Source organism: Toxorhynchites rutilus, chromosome 2 (genome assembly GCF_029784135.1).
Source record: "Toxorhynchites rutilus septentrionalis strain SRP chromosome 2, ASM2978413v1, whole genome shotgun sequence".
Lineage (NCBI taxonomy): Eukaryota > Metazoa > Arthropoda > Insecta > Diptera > Culicidae > Toxorhynchites > Toxorhynchites rutilus.
This window is the reverse complement of record NC_073745.1, coordinates 57,783,934-57,789,964: the sequence shown is the minus strand read 5'-3', so window position 1 is coordinate 57,789,964 and position 6,031 is coordinate 57,783,934. Positions and strand designations below refer to the sequence as shown.

The following is a 6,031-nucleotide window of genomic DNA, read 5'->3' as shown; positions in this document are numbered from 1 at the left end:
CTCAAGCTTTCGATAAAGTCCGGCACGAAGGACTGCTCTATAAAATTAAAAATATGCTACCACAAGTATACGAAATTATGCGTTCTTATCTACTGGGAAGAAAGTTTCATGTTCGGTATAACCAAACTCTATCACCAGAGCAAGAAATTTATGCTGGCGTTCCTCAGGGCAGTGTTCTTGGACCAGTTCTCTATCTCATCTACACAGCTGATCTCCCAACCGCGCGTAACTTAATGACTACAACATTCGCAGATGACACAGCTATTCTCAGCAGTCACAAAAACAGAACGATTGCTTCACGGGATCTCCAGGAACACATAACGGTCGTGGAAAAGTGGCTTCAAAAATGGAGAATTAAAGTAAATGAAACAAAATGTGTCCACGTTACGTTCACGCTTAATAGGAACACATGCCCACAAATTAAGTTCAATAGATCTGCAGTACCTCAATCGAATGAAATTAAATATCTTGGTGTACATCTAGATCGTCGTCTAACCTGGAAGAAACACATAGATGCGAAGAAAACGCAATTGAAGATGCGAGCAAAACAAATACATTGGCTAATCGGGAGGAAGTCGAAATTAAAACTAGAGTTCAAACTACTTCTATACAAATCCATGCTGAAACCTATTTGGCATTACGGCTGTCAACTATGGCAAACAGCTTCAGCAAGTAATATCGAAATCATCGAAAGAGTACAGAATAAACTGCTAAGACAAATTACTGGCGCCCCTTGGTACATCCGCAATAGTGTCATACATCGAGACTTAGGGATGGCGACGGTTAAAGAAGAACTTCATAAAACGAGGAGGAAATATGCGGAAAAGGTGAAGAATCATCCAAATCCACTAGCAAGGCGACTCGGTCAACCTATGGTAACAAGTCTGAAGAAAAAAGCCTTAATTATTTGAACGTGGTCAAACGCTAGTGTTGTGCTCCAACACACATGTGAAATTTTAACTGTAAGAATTGACAACAAACGTAATACTTTATTATGTTAGAACTAAATGTATAACCAATTATTGTTATTTCCACATTATGGAAGATTCAATAAATGTATGTATGAAAAAAAAAAAAGTTTTAGAACAGTGATTTTAAACCGGTGAGGACTTTGGTCATTAAAAGGGGGAATTGTGCAAGGGAATATTGCACGTTAGTTCGCCTTGAGGATGACAATGATTAGCAAAAACTGCCACAAAAACTTTATTGAATACACTAAAATTTGCGATCCTCGGCCAACATTTCCAAATCTGAAATGTCATGTTCAATTGGCGATCTAACGTACAAATCTACACCTAGGCGGCGCTGCGGTGAAAGTGATGATGGTTTTAAATTTTGCCATGTGAGCTTATGGAAGGTTTGTAGTTTTTTCCATAAATTACAATGTTATAATCATAAAAGATTATTCGATTGCGAAGAGTTTGTAAGAAATTTAATTCTGCGCAATTTTATATATAACATGTTATTTATTTACCTCTTTCAGTAGTGAAAACTATAAAAATGTTTACATTGGTTGAATTAAAGAAGGAAATTTGAGAGCACAATCAAACACAAGTAGAAAAATGTACGATTCCTGCATGTGAGAACTACCTTGGAAAGCCCGGAAGTAAAATATACGTGATTTGTTTTTGAGTTTTAGGTTACATTAGCATCATTTTCTTAGTTCAAAAACAAAATCCAGATGTCTCGCCGATCGTTTACGTTTTGCGTAAGATAGCCCACATTCCGTTTTGCCTGCCAAGATCGGGTCGATGAAATGTCAACAATCGACCTCAAATGCTGCCACCTTGCAATCGAGTTATCGACCTTTCATATGCATTCATCGAACAACTTGACGCCACCTTTTCGCCAACATGTGCAAGGCGTCGACCTGCTTGCAGCGCTGCTTCCAGCACTGCTTGCTGCTTGTTTGTATTGGTTTGTTATTGGAATAAAATTATATATAAAAACGAAAACACATGACTAAATAACATTTTATTACAAACATATAATACAAATATATATAAGTTTCTTAAATTTTCAAATCATTATAACCACCATACAGGTCACTCGAGATCAGCACAGAATGTTGATGAATGTCTCCTTGCCGTTGATAGTTTTCTCCTTGATACATATGTGTGGCTGAGGATTCTCGATTTTGCATAAAGCGCGGGACCTCCGATGGGTAAAGTTTTCGAGATATCATCGACGGCCAGGTCCTGCCGCTGCTGTTGCTGCTCTCCGGGCTTATGACAACTAATTGATGGGCACTTCAGCGGTTTGTTACGTCCTGTGAATTTTACGATATCTACCGAATGGAAACAGTGCGATTAAAATCGGAGCAAATACTTCTTTAAATTAGGCAGTTTGTAATCAGAAGCATACTTACTTGATCGGATCATAATCTGCCGTACTTTCAAAAAAACATCTCACGAGTTTTATCCTCTCAGGTATCGATTATGGTTCACATTCGACTGGACTTTAGCACCATTTCCCTTTCTCGGTGCTGGCACCAGCTGCGGAATTGTGATGGGGGGAATCATGTTTCCTCACTCACCGATCGATTCATAACTGAAACAGAATAAAATCATTATTAAATGAAAAGCAAAAATAGATTCCGTACTCACTAGTTGTATGATCTAGTTGTTTTGGTGTGAGATGACAGTTTAGCGGAGATAAAAAAATCAATCACCAGTGATGCCGTTTCGTTTCATAAATTGTTCCTTATTTTCGACCAACAAAGAGCGTTACGGTCTATGTTAGGTCGATGTTTTTTTCGTCGATTGGATTGTGGGTGCTCACCTCTTGTTTGTATTAGTTCGTTATGAAACATGAAAATAAAATACATTAATCGATTTTAATCATTTTATTTAAAAAAATTAAAAATGCATATGAAATATAAACTATTCGACATCCAGCTGAGAACTTCTCTCACATATGTGGCGCAATGCATATTCGCATATATTATTCAATGAGCGCGAAGCACGGGATCTCCGATAGGAAAAATTGCTCGAAATACTATCGATGGTCAGGTCCGGCTGCTGTTGATGCTGTCCCCCGGGATAGCCACCAGGGCTTGGAGAATACTGTTGCGGGAAAGCTGATGCTGTTGGCTGCTGTGATAGAAGTAGAAATAAGCACTGTGGGGATGGGGGAAATCATTTTTCTTACTCACCAGTTGATGGAAGCAAAAAAGTCGGATTATTCCAACGGATGTTACAATGCTTTACACGCTTTGCCACACTTTGCAGATGCTTCGCGACTTTACTTTTTCCGCTCGACCCACCACCGCTTCTCGAATTGGGTGGGAATGGTGGAAGTGACTAATTAGAAGTACTTATTGCGGCTAGATTAGATGCACTCGTTTCGCTGTTATAATTCTCGTCCGAAAATACAACCTCCCCGTCGGCGATTTTCTTCTCATACTCCTCGTCCGAGTAATCGTCATAAATCTCATCATCCGGACTGCCCGCGACGGGTGCGTAAATTATCTCCAAGTATACTTTCAGCAACGCCACATGCTCTCCATCCGTCAACAACCAGTTCGCATTACTGCCGTCATACTCCCACCAATCAAAATCTTTTCCCGAATCGATGCAAAACTAAATAAGCAACAGCTGACTGCTGGGATCCACCAGTGAAATGAACGCCGGAGGAAAATCATCCGGAGTTCCCATAGCAACCAGGACCGAAAAATGGGCCATATCGTAGACCAAACAGCAACGGGGTCCGATGGCACTTATTTGACGGCACCTCGAACGATAGACACTACCAAACGGAATCGGCGAAAAGGCTTCCCCGTTCATATCGCGCAAAAACACATCCGACATGACAATGATGGTTCGCCGCATAATTTGCGCCAACGCTAGCACTGAATCTCCCTCCAGGCTCTCATAAGTGGCAGCATTTTCATCGTCCATCGAGCTCGCGTCGAAATTTTTTTCCATCAACAGCGAGTGCCTCCGCGTGGCACATTTCGAGTTCCGCTGAGATTCTGGCGAAGCGATCGCCATGAACTCCTCCCACTCCCGGGCTGTCTTGTTAATCTCTCAAGGATTGTTTTGCTGAAGATTCCCTGAAATTAAATGAAATAATTAATGATAAAATTAGAAATTAATAGGAAACAAAAACAAATTCTGTACTCACCAGTTGTATGATCTGTTGTTTTGTATGAAATGACAGTTCATCGTTGACGAAAAAGCAAGTGATGCCGTTTCGTTTCATAAATTGTTCCTTATTTTCGACCAACAAAGAGCGTTACGGCCAATGTTCGGTCGATGTTTTTTTTCGTCGGCTGGATGTGGGCGCCAATTGAACAACTTCGCAAAGTTTGAAAGACTTTCGTCAGTGAATGATGAGAGACCAGACGACGGAACAGTACAGAAGACCATATAAAAGGAAAATGTACAGCAATTGTCAAGACTTTTTACAACAAGTTAAATTTTATATATATATTCCTAATATCAAAGAACAAATTTGGACATGGTTTGGATTGCCTTCCGACTGGCAATGACGAAAGTTTCGAATCAATTTCAGAACAAACTCATCGATCTACAAATGATCGATTCTTATTCTGATATGCGGAATAAGCGTTACGAGTGTTACGAGTTGTCTTTTACGTAGTGAATCTGGATTTACTACAATGCTACTGATGGGAACAAAACACCGTAAACAGAACAACACAGAGTGGATATCGAAGTCCTGAGGTGTGCTTTTCGACAACGTTCTCAAGAACTACGATTTTGGCGGAAGTCGTTCAGGTGCAGGTGCCATAATGACTTTCCAAGCTTTATATACCTTTTTTGTAATCAGATACAAGCATAAAATCAAATTTGTTGCGAATATAATTTGAAAACCGTTTGTATTCTTACAAATGCTACAGATATGCTACATACTTTCTTACAAAATATTGATTGGGGTGAAGCACTGGGCTTAATTTTCGTAAAGGGGGGAATTGAGCAAAAAAGGTTGAAAACCACTGTGACAAGTGACAAGTTTGCGATTATACCTCGATGATTCGGTATTTCAATCCAACTATTCGGACTCATTCCATGAATCATTTGCTTGGTGCGTTTGTTTGCTGAATCAAACGCTGGTTCGAAGATGAGGAGGAATACTTGGTTGCTCTTGAATAATGTAGTTGTTGAACATATAGGAATGTAATTCTATTTCTTCTTTCTATAAATTACTCTAGAGATAAAGCATGACTATCATAAGTTTAATAATCGATGGGCCTGATTCTCGAATACACTTCACGGTGGAAACGAAATAAACGGCACGCCATTGAACTACGTTTTACGAGTTAATGAGGTGCCGAAGATAATGATGAGCTTTCAGGCAGAATGAGCACTTTTCAAATAAAAAATCATTAATGAAAATTAACTTCTTCGTATCAAACTGGTATTCAATGTGAGTGGAAAACTTTGTTTTGTTCATGTGATACAACAATCTCATACAAAAATTTCATCTGAAGATAATTTGGTATTATAATGATAAATTTAGTGGGAAACTAATCTCGTATCCAGATGTCGACACTGTACCATTGTCATCGCGAATACGTTTCATTCCGTTTCCACCGTGAAGTGTATTCGTAGTGTATTCGAGAATCAGGCCCGATATCTCGCACGCATATCCTTGTACTCAGCTCTGTCTTACTCGTTTAAATAGTGAGAAGTATTTAGTATAGGTCAACGTTAGAATCATTGTTTAAGAACCGTTTCTAGAATTTTGATGAATAATAATATCTTATATATCTCAGAATAAACCCGAATTTATTCATCTCATGATCAATATAATCTGAGCTACATATGGGGATTCTGAAGTTTAATCCTCTTATCCTTCCCACTCTCGTGTAATTTGATATACGGGGCATGAGGTTTGATATAATTATTTAAACAGAAACTGGTCAGTAGCGTCGGTCAGAAGCATAATTTCATATGATACATCTGATGAGTTTCAAGAAATTTGCCAAAAGCAGAAAATCATTCAGATTTTCTTTATCAAAATTATGGAAAAAGAACTAGAGAATAATTTGGAAATTATTAATTTAAAA

The 6,031-nt window shown here is 38.8% G+C and overlaps 2 long non-coding RNA genes across 2 annotated transcripts; both read right to left on the bottom strand.

The window, feature by feature from the left end:
- Nucleotides 1-2,016: 2,016 nt before the first annotated feature.
- Nucleotides 2,017-2,692, bottom strand: LOC129764399 (uncharacterized). The gene is made up of 3 exons (XR_008741130.1): nucleotides 2,607-2,692; nucleotides 2,369-2,550; nucleotides 2,017-2,287 (listed from the first exon to the last, which is right to left on the bottom strand). It is a non-coding gene; the product is annotated as an uncharacterized LOC129764399 (long non-coding RNA).
- A 233-nt stretch (nucleotides 2,693-2,925) lies between these two features.
- Nucleotides 2,926-4,264, bottom strand: LOC129771260 (uncharacterized). Its single transcript, XR_008742321.1, has 3 exons — nucleotides 4,126-4,264; nucleotides 3,155-4,054; nucleotides 2,926-3,095 (listed from the first exon to the last, which is right to left on the bottom strand). It is a non-coding gene; the product is annotated as an uncharacterized LOC129771260 (long non-coding RNA).
- Nucleotides 4,265-6,031: the final 1,767 nt, after the last annotated feature.